This window comes from Carettochelys insculpta, chromosome 2 (assembly GCF_033958435.1).
Source record: "Carettochelys insculpta isolate YL-2023 chromosome 2, ASM3395843v1, whole genome shotgun sequence".
Classification (NCBI taxonomy): domain Eukaryota; kingdom Metazoa; phylum Chordata; order Testudines; family Carettochelyidae; genus Carettochelys; species Carettochelys insculpta.
Window position 1 is genome coordinate 155,468,211 of NC_134138.1, and position 18,679 is coordinate 155,486,889.

Here is an 18,679-nt window from a genome sequence, read left to right on the forward strand (position 1 = left end):
TGTGAAAGCACTCTCCCATCCAGGACTTCCCAATTTTTTCCAGCCAGACTATGGCTAGGTTCCTGAAGAGTAAATTCACAGGTTTTTCTTCCAGTTAGGAAGCCTCCTCTTCCCCAGGACTTGAGCATTATCCTAGAGCACTTAATCAGACACATTTGAGTCCTTGGTAATTTTCTCCGTTACATTTTATCAATAAAGATGGCATTTTTAGTGACAGTTACACTTGTAGCGAATCAGAATGACGTCCCTGTAGTAAAAGGGGGTTAATACCTCCCTGTGGACATCACTAATCCCACCCCAAACCTATTGCAGGAAGTGCAGGAATGAGATAGGAACTGTTAGAATAAGGCCTTACAGCTCCTTTGTAGCTAGACCAGGGAAGGAAGCAGACATCCCTCAGTGGGGCCTGCAACTGATAGTGGGGAGAAAAAGCAATTCTCTGCTCAGGAGACAGAAGACCTCAGAGAGAGAGGGAGGAGGAACAGCCACCTAACTGTGAGATTAAGAGTCAAGTCCTAGTGGTGGCAGAACAACAAAAGGAGGAACCAGTAGAAAGTAGCCCAGGGAAACATAATGTGGTCTGGTTATGTTGCTGAGGTATGAGGCAGTGACCATGTGTTTCCTTGTCAATCCAGTGATGGGATCACCTGCCTCTTATAGGTCCCTGGGCTGAGACCCAGTGAAGCAGAGTGGGCCCAAGTCCCCTTACTGCCTAATCCTGCCCCCATGCATGGGGATGGCAACCTATTAATCTTTAGGCCAGGTTGGTGACGTAGAAGATACATCTACACTAGATTTAAATTCAAAAAATGTGGCTCTCTTTTGAAAGAGCATGCAGAGCATGTACACGCAGTATGCACTCAGACGAAAGAAAATCAGAGGAACGTGGGGCAGCTTTTGAATTTGCTCTTCCATTCCTGTATTAGGAAGAATGTCCCATTTCAAAATACTGTTTTGAAAGAGAATGTGTGTGGATGCTCCACATTCCGCTCTTTCTAAAAAGGAGTCTTCCAAGGTGATGGCCATAGAGGACCGCAGAAACACGCTACCCTGCAGCAGTGGGGCCTTTATGATGTGTGCATCTGGCCATGTTAAAAGTCCCACAGTCCCAGAAAGTCCTTTGCAGGAAGCTGAGAGCATTCTTGCAGCAGCTGAAGCATGAGCTCCAGCAGCACACGCCATGGACAGCCCTCCCTCCCACCCCTCAAAAAAAAAACAAAAAAAACCAGCAGCAGCCAGACTCAACAGGTGGCCAAGGTCCTCCGCTCCCCCTCAACCCGCTTCAGGGTTTGCAGGACTCAGGGCAGCTGCTGAAGAAAAGGGCACCTTCTTGAAAGAGGTGGGGGACAAGCAGCAAATTCATTTAAATTCGCCTGTCTCTCAAAAGAACTTGCCAGCAGAGGCCACCCTGCCCGCATCCGTGACCATGTGCATAGTAAAGTAAAAGAGTTAAAGCAGGGATATACCAAGGCCCGGGATGCTGCCAGCCAATCCGGGGCAGGTCCCTATTATAGAGAGCTCCACTCCCTCCTAGGGCTTAGGGAAGGCTCCCACAACAGCCTTCCTCTGCACAACAGTGCACAAGCTGCACCCTGCTAAAGCAGAGGCATCCAGGCTAGACAGCCACCTGACAGTGCCTCGGATGGAACCGGCAACCAACATCTCCAGTGACGAGGGGGGATCTCGTAACTGACATTCCGTCCTGATCCTCCATCTGAGTGCCAGCCAGCCAGGCATCAGCAGACAATGGGGAGGGTCCCTCTGGTAAGTACCTGATGGGGCACACACATGAGTGCATTGGGTAGTGGCACTGTAAGCACTGCAAGTCACCCACACACCCAATGCACCTGTGCAGGACACAACACAGGTCCTCTTGGGACAGCGCCACAAGCTGCATACTCAGGGAGGTGAGTGTGGGGCTGGACGATGAACTGGAATGGCACACATACACCAAGGACACTGGTGCTGGAGAAGGGCTGGTGCCCTCAGGGGAGCGTGGGGCATGGCCCTCATGCCACCAACAAGGGACTCACTGTCTTTCTATCCATCCTTGCAGACCCACCGGAAGAGGGCCATGAGACCCCCAGCACTGTGGTACTCCACATCCAGGAGGAGGGGTAGTGGTCACCACCCCCAGCCCCAAGAAGAAGGGCTCACAGTTGGAGGTCGAGACTGCGGGCTGCCACCACAGAGGCACTCATTGGCTCACGGAGGTTGCTGAGCAGTGCCTCCAAATGGACTGTGGCCAGTACACCTGTCAGAAGGCGGCATGGGCAGACCTGGTGGGGTACCTCAGGGATCTGGTGGGGCACCTGAGGTCCTGAGGGAACACACAGGTCTTCTCAGAATATCCTGCCCCCCTGCTGCACCTGCTCCCACTCATGCGCTCCACACTACACACCCTCCCAAGCAGGCCACCATGTCTCCCACCCATCCACCCACCTGCAGAGCCCAGTGCCTTCAGACCACCCCTCCCAGCCCTACCTCCTACCAGAGGTGGGAGGATAACACAAGGTCAATGGGGCTCTTGCCCATCCACTCCCTCCCACCTCCTGGTTAAGGTCCCCTCTATCCCCCCAATAATATTTCCTCTTTCTCCCTCCTGCTCAAAGTCGCAAATTCCCCCTGTGCCAGTTGAGGTCTTCCCCTCCCCACTACCAGTGAAGTCTCCCCTGCCAGGTTTTGGTTCCCCACTCTCCAGTCTGGTTTGAGGTCCACCCCCTTTTCCACCAGCTCCCACTACACAGGACAACCTTGTATATAGTTTTTCCTTTGCTTTTTTATACAGACTGTTTTTATAATTTTAAATCAAATAGGTTTTTTTCAATCAGTTTTTATTCAAACATAAATTGATATTTTTTAATCATCCTATTGTCCCATAATGTTGGTAGGGGGAATGGTTTGGTGAGGTGTATGTGCGTGTGTGGTGGGGTCATAGTGCGGGGATAGTGAGGGTTGTACGTACAGGGGGTCTGCATGGGTTGACTGTGGGTGAGGGTCACTGAGGCTCATGGACAAAGATCTCCTGAAGAGCACCCTGAATGCAGACCCCGTCCTGTTGGCTTGGGGCAGGGACTGGCTGTTTGAAGCCAGGACTGTACACTGCCGCCCACGGTGGGGAGAACACCTCACCCTTACCCTCCACAGTGTTGTGGAGGATGCAGCAGGCACCCACCACCTGGGGGACATTCTGTAGCCCCACCTTCAGGCACGTGAGGAGGCACAGCCATCAGCCCTTTAGGTGCCCAAAGGCCTGTTCCACCACACTTAAAGCCCAATTGAGGCGAGTGTTAAATGCCTCCTGGAAGGGGTCAGGTGGCTGTGTAGGGCCACATCAGCCAGGGCAGCAGAGGGTGGGCAGCATCCGCCACCATACAGAAGGGCGTGGTAACATTCCTGACCCTGATCTGACGGGACAAATGTCCCAGCCTCCATGCGGTGGCAGAGCCCAGAATCGTGAAACACACGGGTGTCATGTGTCCATCCTGCCCAGCCCACATAAATGTTCATGAAGCAGCCCTTGCTGTCCACCAGCGCCTGGAGCACTACCAAGTGGTAGGCTTTTCTATTGATACATGTTTTGGCGCTGTGTTCCAGGAAACAGGTGGGAATGTGTATCCCATCCAAGGCACCAGAGCAGTTTGGGAAGCCAAGCACTGAATCCCATGACTGCATCTACATCACCCATGTGGATGTCCCTGTTCAGCAGCATTGCATTGATGGCACGCATGGCCTGCATGGGAGGAAGAGCATGCAGTCTCATGAGGGCTTCAGGGGGCGTTCCCATCCCATATGCCCCTGCCTCCTCCTGGCCCCAGCCCCGGTCCCAGCTCCCACCCATATCCTCCACACTACACACCCTCCCAAGCAGGCCACCACATCTCCTGCCCACCCACCCACCTGCAGAGCCCAGTGCCACCAGACCACCCCTCCCAGCCCTACCTCCTACCAGAGGCAGGAGGGGGAACACAAGGTCAGCCTTCTGCCAAGGTTCCCTCTTGTCTGGGCTCCAACTCCACTCTTGTGGTGACTGCGTGACCCAAGCATTCCTGATCTCCATGACAGTAGCCCCCATGGTGGCCTTACCCACTACAAACTGGTAACCCATGGACCGGTAGCTGTCCATGGCAGCCAGCTTCCAGATGGTGATTACTACCTGTTTTTCAAGGGGGAGGGCAGGCCTCATGTGGATGTCCTGGTGAGCCAAGGTGAGGAGGAGCCAGTGGCAGAGCTTGCTTGCTCATTCTGAAATTCTGTAACCATCAAGCATTGTCAAAGTCCCCCCAGCACCAGCCACTCCCACCAGTTGCAGTTGCTTCAGTGGCTCGTGAGTGCTCAGCTGGGAATGCCAGCACGATCCTGGATTGAACACTCCAGGCTCCCAGTGTAGCGGATTGACCCCAGGAGGAGTTGCAGGGCGGCAGCGACCACCATGGACAGGTGGTCAACCAGGGCATGGAGGATGTCCACCTCCAACAGAAGGAGCTGCTGCTGGGGGTCCATCATGGACAGACTTCCAAGCACTGTACAGTCCTTGCAGAGGCTTTGCGGGGCTTGTGACGGCTCTGCAAGCCTGAGCAAATGCAGGCTGGGGGAGTGTAGGAGGGGACCTTCAAGGGAGCAGCTGGCAGTGAGCCCCAGAAAGGCTTGTGAGCCATGCGACCCTGTCTGTGGCATTCCCCACTCAGCTTTCGGAAGAATGCCAATGGCTGTGTGGCCCCTCCATTTTGAAAGAGCTGACCAGTCTTTCAAAAAAGTAGATCACAGGCTCAGTCGGCTTTTTGTGTGTGGATGTGCTTTTTCGAAAGACAGTCTTTTGAATGGGATTATTCAAATGTTTACCTTTCGAAAGAGAGCTCTAGTGTAGATGTAGTTAGACTGTTTACTTGTTGTTTGCCTCCGCCAGGAGAATGAGAGCCATAGATTGTTTAAGTATTCCTATTTGCTCCAGTGAGGAGGTGGAGGCCATAGACTGTGGAAGTGCTTTGTCCATGCTCAGTCAGAGTGCTGGATTTAGCAGTGCATCTCAGCTAGGAATCTGGGGCTACCAACTGACTAGTGCCAATTCCTGTGCCAATTCCTTTTTTTTGGAGACTTGAACGGATATCTAGGCAACTGTGCAGCCACAAAGTAGAATGGTTAATGGACATACTAATTCCCCAGTGCCATCAGGAAGAGTGATCTGACCCCAAGAAGGATGGGTATACATGAGAGAGAAAAATTCTACAGTCATGACAGGCCGTTATGTGATATTCTGTAGTGATACCATTAGGGCCTATCCCCAGTGCTTTCCTAGGGTAGCCACTAATTTTTGTTTTAATCAAATAATCCACGTCCAAGTTTTCTTTCTTAAATGGCATTCTAATCAGAGTTACATATTTTAGGTGTCCTTAGAACACTTTTGTTCTATTTACATAGGACTGGATCATTTAGGGTCCCTCAGGCTGCATCTACACATGCCCTTTCCTCTGGAAGGGGCATGGTAATGAGCAGCCTGGAAGATGCTAATGAGGCACAGGTGTAAATTTCCTGTGCCTCATTAGCATATGGCCACATGATTTGGCTGTTTGGAGTTCGGAAGAGCTTCTTTTGGACTCTGAATCACGTGGTCATATGCTAATGAGGCATGGGAAATTTACATCCGCACCTTATTAGCATCTTTCAGGCTGCTCATTGGAGGCGCACGTGTAGATACAGCCTCAGAGACTCTTTACAGCATTTGCAGACGTGTTAGAAGGCCAAGCCATTTCAGTTCAGAGACTCATACTGTAAAATAACAAGCATTTATTTTGGAAAGGATAAAAAAAAACACTTCACACATGCAATAATCTCGGATAGTTAGAAATTAGAATGAGGTCTTTTTGGGACTGATTATGCACCATCAGTCCACTGTGGGTTCCTTGCATCTTTCTCTGAAGCATCTGGTCTTGGCCACAGCTGTTTAGATGGACTATGAGTCTGATCCAGTCTAGCAATTCTTAAATTCATAACAAAGAGCATAACGAGATTTGTCTCCTGAGAAAGATCACACTGGTGATCTGACACTTTGCAGACAAGTATTTAAAATTCATTGTCTCTTTTTTCCCCTTCAGCACACTCTTTCCTTCACTACAGCATATTTTTGGTGGAAGTGGCTGACTTCTTGAGCTTCTGGAAAGATGGACTTGTAGCTTCAACTACAGAAGGTTTCCCAACTCCAGCTTTTAAAATTGTTTGTGTCACAGTTAGTAAATGAAATTACTTAAGCTGTTTATGACTTTAAAAATATGCTATATGTACACTGTTAATTATTTTTGCTTTAAATAAATATATGAATAAATGACTAGCCCCAAATGTCTTCTAAGAGCCCAGTAAGCAGTGAAAGTGTTTGTAATGTGCTAGAAAATACTGACCTCCTGTCGTCCGGTGAATTCTCTCATCTGGCACCAGTTAGGTCTTGAGGGTTCCAGATGAGTGAGGTTCAACCTGTATTAGATAAATTTCTATTCCATGCTTCATAGAATTATAGAGAATAGAGATGAGTAAAACATTTTCGATGGGATTTTTTTCCCTTTGTCACATCTTGTATAATTTCTTAAGCATCTGCATGATAGATAGAAAACATTACTTTTCTAGTGTCATAGCCTTTATGTGGCAGTGGTGAACTGGACACATTTATGCTTCTTCAGAAGTTATTAGGCTTGAAGCAGGAATCATCGAGTGAATTTACACTGAGCTGTGCAAGAGGGTCACAGTAGAAGCACAGATTTCAAAAGTGCCAAATTACTTTGATTCCTTAAAGCCACATTTTTAAAATCTACTTAGATGTCATTGATGACTAGTGGGAATTTACAGTGCCAGAGCAGGTGAGGTATTTTTGTAAATCTGGCCTCATGCCAAGTGCTCTCATCACTGACCTATATCCTTATTCTCATAAATTTTCGGGCCAGAAGGTACCATAATTACAATCTAGTTTGACCTCCTCCACATTTGAGGCGAGAGAACCTTGTCCACCCACTCCTGTAATAGAGCCCTAACTTCTGGCTAAGTTACTGAAGTCCTCAAGTCATGATTGAAAGTCTCCATGTTGCAGAAAAATCTAACAGTTATGCAAATTTAAACCCGAAAGTGACTCAGTCTCTCTACTTTAGAACAAAGCGAAACCCCCATAGGGTCTCTGCCAATCTGACCTATCGCAAAGCAGAGTGATTGCGTGCGACTAGGGAAGCTGAGGCACGACAATCAATTGAGCAAAAATGCCAAGGTTTCAATTCTCTCTGCTCCGAGACACCCAATTAGTCACACAAAAGGTGGCGGCAAAGTGTCCTGCTGGGTTTTACCCCGCAACGCAGTGCGGTGTATGTGGTGACCAATCACAATAGGGCTGAACAGGGTTGTGGTAAAGGAACTGTGGTATTGGTGCAGTAAGTAGTCTGAACCCTGAAAGAACGACTGAGGCCCTTTTTGGGTTGGAGACACAAGGTAAAAGTTTATTAAGGGTAAACACAAACAAAGGGTGAAAGAAAACTAAACTATCCTACAATACCAGTCTAATATATCCCCACTCACTACTAGTTCTTTTGCACAGGGTTTTAGTATTTAACACTAAAGCCCTTGAACGATATGTATTATCTGCAACGGCAGCAACCTCAACTTGACCCTTTACTTACAGTACATCCCAGGGAGTTCATGTCTTCTTCGATGGGTGCTGTAAAGGGAAGATCGTTAATATACAAGATCTTATAGTCCTCTGATTACAGAGATACTGGATCGACAGTAGTATATTACCCGCTATGGGGCGCTACTCCCAAGCAGGCAGGTGGGGAGAACCACGAGATCCTCACCCGTTATATAAACGCTCAACCTCCCTTTCGATTGGGGGGAGCAGATGTTAATTGTGGAACCACCTCATGGTAGTTCCAGAGATACAGTGGAGCTTGAGCCCCAAAAACTATACTTTAAATATAGGTTCTGTGCCTCTTACAGGACAGTATGCCTCTTACTGGGCAAAACCAATAAAACTTTATAATACAGTGAGGTACGAGTATGCTCTTGGGCTGGTTTTAAATACAGCCCCCTGTGCTTTACAGTAACTAGCGTGATTTAGGGTCACAAAATGTTAGCCGCATTAGTAGAGCTGGGGCAGTGCCAGCCTACCACCTATGACTTAAGCATACAAGTCTATACAATTAACTAGGCTGACATCACTTTAAATATAGTAATTCTATGTGTTATATCCTATTCTTTGACACATACAACAGCAAGCAAAAATACAGCAAAAAGTATAAAATATACACATTAAACAACTCATAATACCAAATTACACTTCTGGTTACCTCTCTCCTCTAGCTCTGTTTCCAGGCACTGGGCCTGAGATCTCTTGGTACAGATGCTAGGAAGGTATGGCCAGCACAGGCACGTTTGTACAGCGCTGCGCAAGGCCTGATAGGAAAGAGGAGGAAAAAGAAAGCAGAGGGGAAAAGAACCGACTTGGTAAACAAAAAACCCTCTGCAAAATGGCGGCCGTTAATCCTCGTCGCTGGCCACGGTAATGGTCAGTGAGGAGAAGGGCAGGACTGCTGCTGCAGTTTGCCCCCGTCAAAGGGTGCGTGCTGGTGAGGCAACGACACCTGGGGTGGGCAAACCCTCCAGAAAAAACTGGAGCCTTTAGTGATTTCAGTCAGGAGTTCTTCTCTGTCCCTCGATGACTATTGGAGCAAAGTCCGAGTTCCTGGAGTCATCCTTTCGGTCTTCTGCGTCCCTCGACGGCTAGCATGCGATGACTAACATGAAGGTCTATCGATGATCTTCTGCGGTGACTGAACCAGGTTCAGCACTGACTTCCTGTAGGGCGGCCTCTGGCTTTCCAACCAGCTTTGACTTCTCCGTAGTCACTTGTTATCTCTTCGGGGGTCCCGACACGAGCGAGCCTGGTGGCCTCTGGCTCCTAACTTTATAGGGCCAGTGAGGACCTGATTGAAAACCCGTCTGCATTTTGTTTGCTCTGGCAACCAAGTAAAGCTCTGTATTACATATTCATAAGGTATCGAAAACTAACCAATCGGTTGTTAGAATTTCAAACGTAAACTTATACATATTAATTATTCCTTATGAATATTAACACCAACTGTCAACTTCAACCGTCACTTCCATATACTTCAATATACTTTACATTGTACAGTATTTAAAAGAGATTTTTTTGAGGTAAATTTTTCATAAAACAAGTGTAATTTTTATGGAATTTGATAGGGAATAAAGTCACCAATTAAACAGTAGATTTTTCAAAAAGCTCAGTTCCTAAGGCCTTTTTGGTTAAGATGTGGGGAGAAACACACAGACACCACAGCCCATGGCCAGGGACATATCAATCACCTCAGAATGAAGATTTTTCAACATGACCCTGTGAAAAATTTCTTCCAGACCCCAGGTATGGCTATGAGACCCTGAGCACATGGCAGGATCCACCAGCCAGACACCTGTTAAGAAAATTCTTGCAGTAATTCAGAGCCATTCCCATCTAGTGTTCCATCACTGGCCATCAGCAATACTTGTTATTAGTAGTCACAGAGCAGACACATGCCATATCCTCCTTAAATTTATCAAACTCATGCTTGAAGCCACTTAGGATTGTTAACCCTCACTTCTCCCCTTGGAAGCTTGTTCCAGAACTTTATTCCTCTGATCATTAGAAACTTCCATCTAATTTCAAGCCTAAACATATTCAGGGCCAACTTATATTTATTTATGTCAACATTGGGGCTTAACTTTAATAACTCTTCTCTCTCCTGGTATTTATCCTTCTGATATATTTCTATAAATATTGCCCTCAGCCTTCTTTGGTTAGGTTAAACAAGCCAACTTCTTTCGAGTCTCCTCTCATAAGGTAGGTTTTCCATTGCTCTGACCATCTTTCTCTGCATCTGTTCCAGTATGAATTCATCTTTCTTAAATGTGAGAGACCAGAATTTCACACAATATTCCAGTGCCTTGTACAATTGTATTAAACTTTTCTGTCTCTGTTGGAAGTACCTTGCATGGCCATTTTTCATGGCCATAACACATTGCCAGCTCATAGTCATCTTGTGATCAACCAAAATACTTAGGTCTTTATTCTCCTCTGTCACTTCCAATTGAAAAGCCTTCAACTTAGAGCAAAATTCCTGTTAAATCCCTAAATTCATGCCCTTGTACTTTGACCTATTAAATTTAATCCCACTTCTATTACTGCAGTTTTCAAGGTCATCCTGATCTTGTTTAGTATTCCAGTCCTCCTCTGTACTGGCAATACTTTCCAACTTTCTCATCCAAAATTTTCTTAAAAAACTCCAATTTTTTATGGTGAGGTCATTAATAGAATATTTAAGATAAGTCCTATGACTGATTCCTGAGGAACTTCACTAGAACCTTCCTCCAAGCTGACAGTTCACCTTTCAGTATGACCTGTGTACCTTTTAACCAGTCCCTTATCCACCTTTCAGTTGTATTAATTGCCATCTTTTCCAAATTAACTAATAATTTTGCATGTGGAACTGTGTCAAATGGAACACTGAAATCCAAGTAGATTGTATCTATTCCATTTCCTTTGTCTTAAAATATAGACCAGTTATCTTCTCAGAGAAGGAAAACGGATTGTCTGGCACAATCTATGTATTTTAAAAACATATTTTATCCCCATTACACTTTACCTCTATGTCCTTAACTAATTTCTCTTTTAAAAATATGTTTCAAAACCTTGCATTCAATTGATATCAGATTAACTGGCCAGTGGTTTCTGGGATCACTCTTGCCCTCCCCTTTTTAACAGGGCAAGACCCCAACCCTCCCAGCCCACCTGCAGGGCAGCCTCTGGCCACTAGTGGTCCACAGACTGCAGTTTGAGAACCATTGCTATAATATCTCACCAGAGTTTCTTGTTCAAAGCTTTGATTAAGTATATCAACCTATTTCCTTCCATACTCAGGTGGCATGAATCTCATGAGACCAGTTCTCTATCAGTGAATAGTTCCCAGTGGTTGAAAGTCTCAAATCTTTTCTCATACCTCTACAGCTTGAGCCATCTGTTGATCATCATAGTCTTGTTGTCCTCTGGTTTTCCTCTAAGGACAGATAGAATTCCACTGAAGATCACTTTAGCCTCAATTTTCTTTTAAGCATCTTTCCCAGCTTGGCATTATCTCCTTTGATGTGCTCCAGTGAGACTCTAGTAACATTGTTTGTTCCCACCTGAAGGACAGTCATTAGTTTCCTGCTCTCATTAGGGTCCTCATCAGCCTCAGGGCCACATATTTTGATGTGAGGCTTCTTGAGTGTCTCCTGTTGAAGCTGTTTCTCTGTATATACATAATGAAAGAATGACTAGAACAGGGGGACTTGACCCAGGGTCTCTTAGCTCCCTAATCACTAGATTACAGAGTCATTCTCTCTTGCTTTCCAGCTAAATGATTATTCCACTGTGAATAAATACTCAAACAGAGATTGTGACAGACTCACATCAGGATAACCCATAGATCAATAATTAAAGCACTCTCCAGCGAGGCAAGAGGGTCATTGGGACCAGATTTACTACTGTGTGTAACTTTATTTTCTTCTTTGAGTGGTCCCCGTGGGTGCTCCACAGTAGGTGTCGGGATCGCCCTGGCGCCGCAGCTCGGAAATTCTTCAGCAGTCTCCGTCGGGTCGCGCATGCGCTGATGCGCGTCAGCTCTTCGCGCGCTTACGGTCACATGCGCGATCCGGTCCCCGCCAGTTCCTCCTCAGCCGCCAACGGCTGCAGACGGAATCCTCGCCGGCTCCAACGCCCGAGTGTTAGCCGATGGCCAAGGATGTTTGGTGAGGTGCCAGCTATGCCCGTTTTATACCATCCGTGACTTTAACCGCTAGGACGCACTGTCCCTTCGCGGCGGGCAGCCCGGGCTAGGCTGACGGATGCCCCAAGGTCCTAAACACCCGTGACTTTAACTGCTAGAGCTCAGAGCTCCTTCGCAGTGGGCAGTCAACACTGACTGACAGGTGCCCCAATGGCAGCACTAAGAGCCTTTCCACACCCGTGACTTTAACTGCTAGAGCTCAGAGCTCCTTCGCAGTGGGCAGTCAGGATTGACTGACAGGCGCCCCAAGAGTTTGCCCCGTGGAGGCGGCACAACTCAACGCTAGGCTCTTAGTACTCTCACCTAATGGCCAGGCTTTATAGCCAAAACGGCTGAGGTTCTTTAATTGTGTTGGCTGCTTTACAGTAAACCAGAGAAACAAGTCAGGCTTATGCACAAATGGTTACCAAAATTTATTAAACTAGATTCTAATCATGTGGTTACAAAATTGCTAGTGCCTACTTATTTAAATGTATAGATGTTACACACACAAACAAGTTACAAAGCTGAAGCCACAATCCCAAAGAAAGAAAACAAAGTATAGAGCTCTATTTCAAAATATGTGTACACTAAAGATAGGAGATCAGGTGTGGGTGCTTCTTACCCTCCTTGCATCTCTCGATTCCAGCGGTGCCAAGCCAGGATCGGTCACTCAATTCCACGGAAAGACGAATAAGGGACAAGGCTCAGGGACCCTCTTAGCTGCAGAAGCCTTGGGAGGCTGTCACTTATCTGACCAGCAGATAGATAGTGAAAAGCACTCAAAAATCATGGTGCTGTAGGTCCCATACTTATACCTCTGTACTCCTTTATTCTCTTTCTCCTTTCTTATGCCAAATTGGGGCTGGTCTGTCTGGGCGACGCCAGCTCTCGCAAGAGTAGTTTACACTTGCAAGGGAGAGAAACAATAAGTTTCGACTACTGGACATTCCTTTTATTAGGGTAAATATTTTCCCACCTAGGATGTGGGTGTGTGTGCATCACGTTATTTAGTAGGGGCTAAGAGCCATGTCTGTCACAGCTTCTCTGTCTGCTGTGAGCCTAATCGTTGTATATGTTCCCAGAGGCACATTGTAGCAGCACACCTGTGCTTCTCACAGCTTCAAAGGCTGTGCTAGAATTTATGTTAAGTGCCCTGTTGCTTTGGCTCCCTTGTGTTCCCAGCAATGCTGGTCTGAGAGTGGGCTGGCTGTCTGGCTACACCGAGACAGATAAATCTTATTTTATTTCTCGTGTTAATAGTTTTAATAGTCCATAGTTAGCAGTTCTATAGTTATTATAGTTTAGTTACCTGGTTACAGTTCGTTTAAAAGTTAAAGACTATCTTAAAGACTGCAGCGGCCGCCTCCGGGTAGGCCCGCTAGTTTTGTTTGTCAGGCCTCCAAAGGCCAACGGTTGTTATCGTCATCTAATAGGCTGCTAAGTGTGCTCTTAGCACCTAAGGACTCACAGAGATGAACTTTAACAATGTCATCCCCCGGCTTTAAGAAATGTGAATCTTGCCGGGAGGCCATGCCTGCTTTGGATGGCCATAGCAGATGCATACGGTGCCTTGGGGAGACACACGTTCCCCAGAAGTGCTCCCATTGTTCCAAGTTGACTAATAGGGCTAGGAAAGATAGGGAAATGAGGCTGAAGATGCTGCTATTTGACAGAGCACTTCAACCTACCTCATCAGAGGTAACGCATGCGGAGGGCTCTTCAGGATTGCACAAGAGGAAGGCTGCCTCTTTGACCTCCTCTGTGCAGAAGAAAAGAAGAGCTTCGCCTACTCGATCCCTGCCCGTTACTTCTGGGAGCGGGACAAGTGCAACGAAGGGCCCGCGCACGCTGGCTTCCTCCATTGGTAAAGCCGCGGCGCATGTAACCGCTCAAGGGCCTACAGCTACTGGGGAGACGGCACCAAGAGCTGTGCAGGCACTGGACAGACTGGCACTGGCTACTGCGGCACCGAGTGAGGCTCCTCCAGAGGCTCCTCCAGAGGCTCCGGAAATGACGGCTCCGAGGACGACGGCACCAGGAACGACGGCACCGGGATCGACGGCACCGGGAGCAGTGGAAATCAGCATGACACCTGCTATGGTACCAAGCTCACAGATAAGACTACCTGAGAGGGCAAAGGCTAAAACGAAGACCAGGCACCGCAGCCCCTCCCCTGAGGTAATTGCGCTGCCTCTGTCACCACGATCACCACCGGAGATTCGACGGGCAGCAACACCTTCAGCCTGCCACAGACGTCCTTCTCCTTTTCTTCGGAGTCCATCCCAGGGGTCTGCACGCTTTTCTCCATCATCTAGCAGAGATCCCTACGAGTCTTCTCACAGAGGCTCTCCTCGTACGTCGGTATCATCTCGGAGGTCTCAACATTCCAGGCACCACCCTTACATCCTTGGGTCATGGTCCAGGTCTCCATCGCCGGGCCCCTGTCCCTGTTGCTACGACCGCCATCATTATGCGGGGCGTCAGCATAGGAGGTCGACGTCTCACTATGGATCCCCGTCGACCACCCTTCAACGCCACAGTGTTCTGCTTCCACCTGGGGGAACACCACGAGTTCCCCAATCAGAGGCTGGGTCTAAAGACATTGAACCCCACCTCGAAATTCCACAAAGGCAATCACATCAATACAGCCAGGATCCAGAGGAATTGGAGGAGAGATACCATAGTGATGCCTCCTCATCCTCGCCAGACGAGGTGGTGGTTCCTGGAGACATTTCTCCTCCAGATGACCTGAAACAGTTCCAGGAGCTGTTCAAACGAGTAGCTCAATCCCAAGATATTCAAGTGGCAGAGGTGCAGGAGAAACACCACAGACTCCTTAAAAATCTCAGGCCCCCATCATCTTCTAAAATAGCTATTCCTCTGGACGATGCAATCATGGAGGCAGCCACTAATATATGGCAAAGTCTGGCATCCACTCCTCCTACCAACAAAAGGGTGGACAAAAAGTACTTCATCCCTGTGAAAAGTATGGAATTTCTCTTTAGTCATCCACAGCCAAACTGGCTAGTGATTGAATCGTCTCAACACAGGTCCAAATCGTCCCAGTACAAATCTGGGGGACTGGACAAGGATATAAAGACGCTGGATCTCCTAGGTAGAAAAGCCTACTCCTCATCCACTCTGTTGCTCCGCATGGCCAACTATGCCACTCATTTGTCGAGCCACAATTTCGACAACTACTCCAAGCTTACTGCCCTCATGGACTCCCTTTCGGAGGATAAAAGGCCGATTCTTAAGACAATTGTACAAGAGCGGCTTCTTGAGCGGGCATCCAGATTGCATTGGATGTGGTGGACACAGCGGCCCGTGCCGTAGCCACTGCGGTGGTAATGCGGAGGGAGTCATGGCTTCACACATCCGGCATTCCAAAGGACTTACAAGTCAAAATTGCAGACCTCCAGTTCGACAAAATAAAATTGTTTGCCGAATCAACCGACTCAGTCCTACACTCGAGCAAAGACTCCAGAGTGACACTTCGGACTTTGGGAATATATACCCCACCGTTCAGAAGGAAGAAGTTTTATCCTCAACAACGTCATTATGGTTACCAACAGCAGCGTACCCAATTTCAAAGGGGGTATGATCAGGGACGTCATCAACAAACACATTATAAGGGCCCTAGGCGTCGACCTCAGCAGGACAACGCCTCCTCAGGACAAAGTACAAGGCAGCAGGTTTGACGGGTATGTTGAGGGTTGCGAAGCCAAGACCGTATCTCAGTGCCAATCTCAGTACATGTTCCATCACCGACTCAAACCATTTTACCAACAATGGAAAAGCATCACTTCGGACAAGTGGGTATTGGAGATTGTAAACACGGGATACACGATCCCCTTCCAGTTTTTACCTCCACCAAATCCTCCCACCGCACCCCTCCTCAGAGACCCCTCTCACCTACCGGAATTAAGGCGGGAGGTGGACCACCTCCTATTCATAGGGGCGGTGGAGAGAGTACTGGAGCAATTTCAAGGCAAAGGTTTCTAGTCCAGGTACTTCCTGACGAAAAAGAAGACAGGAGGGTGGAGGCCCATTTTGGATCTACGCACACTAAACCAGTATCTATGCAAACAGCGCTTCAAGATGACTACGATGGCTTCAATAATCACGGCACTAGACAACGGCGATTGGTTTGCAGCCCTCGACTTACAGGATGCGTATTTTCATATCGCAATTCATCCAGCCCACAGGCGCTTCTTCCGGTTCATTGTTGGCACAGATCATTTCCAGTCCAGAGTCCTTCCATTCGGCCTCTCTTCAGCACCCAGAGTCTTCACCAAGACCTTAGCAGTGGTGTCAGCATACCTACACAGACAGGGCGTTTTCATTTTCCTGTACCTGGACGATTGCCTGCTAAAGGGAACTTCCCGGGCAGAGGTATTACGGATGACACACATCACCACAAACACATTTACCTCACTGGGCCTCATCATCAACTTCTCAAAATCAAAGACCGACCCCACGCAAAATATAGAGTTTATAGGGGCTCGGATAGACTCAGTCACGTCAAGGGTGTATTTACCTGAGGCTTGTTTTCGCGCCATCGAGTCTCTTGTACAACTACTAACGTACAGCCCCACTGTTCCAGTTCTTACGTGCTTACAACTATTGGGGCATATGGCAATCACCACCTTTGTGGTGCAAAACGCCAGGCTGCACATGTGAGGATTGCAGCATTGGTTGGCAACCGTATACAAACCCTCAATCCACACCGTTCACAAGAGGTTGTCACTTACAACAAAGACACGAAGGTCGCTAACGTGGGAAAACCCGAAGAATCTTCTAACGGGGTGCCCTTCCACCAGCCACATATTACTGTGTTCATGACAACAGATGCCTCCCATACGGGATGGGGGGCACACATGGACAACAAAACCACTCCAGGGTTATGGTCCCCTGCGGAGAAGACACTGCACATAAACATATTAGAACTCAGAGCAGTGTTCAATGCGTGCAGGCATTTTCACAATTATCTGCGCGGAAAAATAGTCGGTGTGAATACTGACAACACCACCACCATGTTTTATATAAACCGGCAGGGGGTAGCCAGGTCTCATACGCTTTGTGCGGAGGCGGTCCGACTGGAACTGGTGCATTGCCAACAATATAACCATAAAGGCTTCATACCTACCGGGGGTCCACAACGTCAAGGCAGACCAACTCAGCAGACACTTTGCGCCCTCTCACGAGTGGCAGATCCATTCAGACCTACTTCACCAAGTGTTCCGCAGGTGGGGTTTTCCCCAAATCAATTTGTTCGCCACCCGGGACAACAAGAAATGTCCCCAATACTGCTCCAGAGCGGGCATGGGACAGGGGTCTTTGGGGGACACCTTCATGATCCCATGGAAGGGCCCTCTACTTTATGCGTTCCCTCCCACGACACTTATACGCAAGGTCTTGGAGAAGGCCAGAAGGGAGAAAGCACGCATGATACTCGTAGTCCCAACCTGGGACCAGCAACAGTGGTTCCCATTGCTCCTACGCATGGCTCAGCATTGGCCATTTCCCCTGCCAACAGTACAGGACAGTCTCACTCAGGCTCGGGGGTCAATACTGCACCCACACCTGAAGAGACTTCGGCTACAAGCATGGTTAATCCATGGCTAAACGCCTTAGAGACTACATGCTCAGAGGGAGTACAACAAGTCCTTGAATGTAGTCGGAGGACTTCTATCAGAAAGACTTGTCAGCACAAATGGTTGCGTTTTTCCAATTGGTGCTCCTCTAGGCAGCTAACACCCCATGGTGCCACAACACCTACGATTCTGGACTATCTGCTACAACTCAAACAAAAGGGACTTTCTCTATCCTCTATAAAGGTGCATCTGGTGTCTATATCAGCGTTTCGGCATGAAGAGGATGGATCAACCACGTTTGCCCATCCTGTTGTCTCACGTTTCCTAAAGGGGTTGGTAAATCTGTACCCCCCTCGGAAACCAATACCGCCGTCATGGAGTTTAGACCTAGTTTTACACACCCTCTCGGGACTGCCCTTTGAACCATTCACTACGGTCCCCCTTCGACTACTCACCATTAAAACGACTTTACTCCCGGCAATCACGTCAGCTTGCAAAGTGAGCGAGCTCGCGGCCATAATGTCCACACCACCCTGCACGATATTTTCAAAAGAAGCAGTGGTCTTACGTTTGCACCCAGCCTTCGTTCCGAAGGTCTCTTCGGATTTTCATATTAATGAACCAGTAGTGTTGCCTGCGTTCTATCCTAAGCCTCACAACTCAAATGAAGAGGCACGGTTGCACTTACTTGATGTAAGAAGGGCACTGGCCTTCTACATCGATAGAACTAAACCCTTCGGGAAAACAGACAGACTCCTGGTGTCCATTGCACCCAGGTCAAAAGGAGAAGTGCTATCTTCACAGAGGATTTCAAATCACATTGTGTCTTGCATAAGACTGTGTTATGAGCTTCGCAAGACTCCTCTGCCAGTTCCGCCAAGGGCCCACTCTACTAGGGCAATGGCAGCGTCAACAGCCTTCTTCAAAGGCATCGCGCTGAGAGATATCTGCAGAGCGGCAACGTGGTCTTCCTATGACACCTTTGCCAAGCACTACGCCATGCACAGGATGCTTGATGAGGATACACGCCTGTCGACAGCAGTCCTTTCACGGGCAAGCTGCGCAGAAATCGGGTACCCGCCTCCTTTTTCGGGGCGGGGGGGGTTACTGCTGGGTAGTCACCTACTGTGGAGCACCCACAGGGACCACTCGAAGAAGAAAGAGAAGTTACTCACCTGTGTAGTAACGATGGTTCTTTGAGATGTGTCCCCATGGGTGCTCCACTACCCACCCGTTCCTCCCCACTTCGGAGCT

General features: G+C 48.1%; 1 protein-coding gene across 1 annotated transcript in view; it reads left to right on the top strand.

The window, feature by feature from the left end:
• Nucleotides 1–2,775, top strand: part of MAJIN (membrane anchored junction protein) — a 38,875-nt gene extending 36,100 nt beyond the window's left edge. Inside the window, exon 9 of the mRNA XM_074987892.1 lies at nucleotides 1,535–2,775. The gene's annotated coding sequence lies outside the window, so the exon portion shown is untranslated. The remainder of the gene's footprint in view (nucleotides 1–1,534) is intronic.
• The last annotated feature ends 15,904 nt before the right edge of the window (nucleotides 2,776–18,679 follow it).